We start from the raw sequence: 2,421 nt of genomic DNA, 5'->3' as shown, positions 1-2,421 counted from the left end.
TCTCCAATTCTTCAGTGGAAGAAGAAACTTTGCAAACTTCCATTGAATTCTCCTCTTCTTGGCAATGCCATTTTCTTCATTTTCAGCCTCTTCTGATGCTTGTTGATGGCAAGCTTCCCCAGCTGCACACCAAAAACATGGAACCCCAAGAGGAACACCAAGAAAAAGGGAATTATCTTGCAAGAAAATCTATCTTGTAACATCAACAAGATTTTATTTCATTCTTTTGATCATCAAAACAAAGGAAATAGCAAATCTTCACGTAGCATCATAGTAGGTATCTCCCACGGATTTAATAGAATCAACCATAATCTTCAACATCTTCATAAAATCCATCAATATAACAAAGAATACAAAAGAATACACCATCTTTGAATGGAAATTAATCACATAGTATTCATCTTCAATGTCTTCATAGTTCTTTCTCTCAATCTCTCATATATAGTTACACTGTTTTGATAGAATTGACTATCTCTGGCTCTCTCTCTCTCTCTCTCTCTCTCTCTCTCTCTCTCTCTCTCTCTCTCTCTCTCTCTCTCTCTCTCTCTCTATCAATAGTACATCATATCCTCACTACAATACTCTCATACTAACTCTAAATAATCCTTCTTAGGTCGTGGATGCACCTCCCAAGAGGTATGTCTAATATGAAGAGTCACCAGAGCCACTACAGTGTCTTTTTACAGCTCACTACTATCACTGTCACACTCAGTCTTCTCTTCAGTCTTCGGCAGCTGCTTCTTCTACTTGTTTTAGCTCTTTTGAACTTAGATTCATCCTTTCCAAAAGTTAGAAAACTTTCCCAAAGTCATACATACTTTCTACAGAACACTTACAGAAGGTCTACAGAACAGTTACAGTATGGTACTAGAGCAACTACATTACAATTATAGTACAGAGACAGAGCAGAGACAAAGGCTCTATAGAAGGTCTACGGAGGGTTACAGAAGGTCATCAGAACCTCATAACTCATACTCAAACCATTCCATACTATAAAAAACTATTCAATAAGCTTTCAAAAATATCTCAATCTTCATCAATCATCAATCCATGCTCATACAGAAGACAATCAGAACAAAACAGAAGCTATACATAAGGTATATAGAACCAATCAGAAGCTCAATAGAACATCATAGAGCTTCATATCTCCATTGAGAATCATCATGAACTTCCAAAACATAATCAATATCATCCAAAACACTCTCAAACACTTCCATTATTAACCATACATCACTCTAAATCCATCAAAAATCAATCATTCAGACCTCAAAAACAACAAGAATCTGTCAAAATTTCAGTCTTTTTTCACTCTCAACAATCAAACTACAGACCGCTCTCGTAATCGTATCACACAATCAAACCATAATACCTCAAAAACATAATTAGGACATAACTAGAAATTTGATAAACAATGTCAACTTAAAAGACTATACGTTCCCATCTCACAAAGCGTATTTATTGAAAAGGGAGAAAAGTGCAGTGAGGGGAATGATTTTAGTGAAGGGTTTATTTTAAGAAATTATTAACAATGGTTGAAATTTTATTAGGTTGTAAACCTTAATAAAAAACGACGGTTCATTTTTAAATTGTTATTACAATTAATTAATGTGAAACGGTGCTTTTTAACAAAATCCAAATTGTGATCCCCAGACTCAAGTCTCTAAATGCATATTCATTGATTAAAAATTTAATGTGTCTGACGCATTCTTTTTCAGCGCATGGATTTTTTTTTAAATGAGGACTGATTCGTTTTTATTTAAAATTAAAGCGCTTCTGAAGCGCACGTAGCATGTGTAAAGTGAACGGTGGGTTGATTTTAATTTATTAGAAAAATGTGTGTTTAGCGTGAGTGTGCATAAAAAAGTGGGTGAATAAAGTTTATTTTAACAATTAATTGTAGTTAAGGGATGACAAAAAATAAATAAAGCACGAAAAATAGATACTTGGTAGGGGTGTGTATGCAAGAGACTGAGGGTGCACTGAGTAGTTCCAAATGCAAGGAATCCAACAAAAAAGTAAAAACCACTAACAAGAAAAAATAAAACACCTTGGTTTTTTTTTTTAAGACAAAAGAAATATCAAGGCAATGTTAGTGGGATCACATTTGGTTTAGGCAATATTCATTAATGTGTGGGTGAGATTGTTATTAGTATTTTTTAATTTTAATTTAGGTGTGTTTTTATTTTGTATTTTATGTTTTCTTTCTCTCTCTTTTTGGGTATAATTTTTATTTTAAAATATTCCAAAAGCAGTCAAATGCATTGATGGAATTTTTTGTGATTTTTTTGAATTTAATTCTGATTTTTAGGGATTTTAATGATTTTTTTCTCAATTTTTAGTGAATTTTAAAAGGATTTTAAATGTTAGTATTTTTTGCAATTAATTCTCTACATTATAGTCAGCAATATCAACTAAAAAATT

The sequence above is a fragment of the Lygodium microphyllum genome, chromosome 16 (assembly GCF_053477565.2).
Source record: "Lygodium microphyllum isolate KBCC chromosome 16, Lygodium_microphyllum_v1.1.10, whole genome shotgun sequence".
Classification (NCBI taxonomy): domain Eukaryota; kingdom Viridiplantae; phylum Streptophyta; class Polypodiopsida; order Schizaeales; family Lygodiaceae; genus Lygodium; species Lygodium microphyllum.
This window is presented reverse-complemented; position numbering follows the sequence as displayed.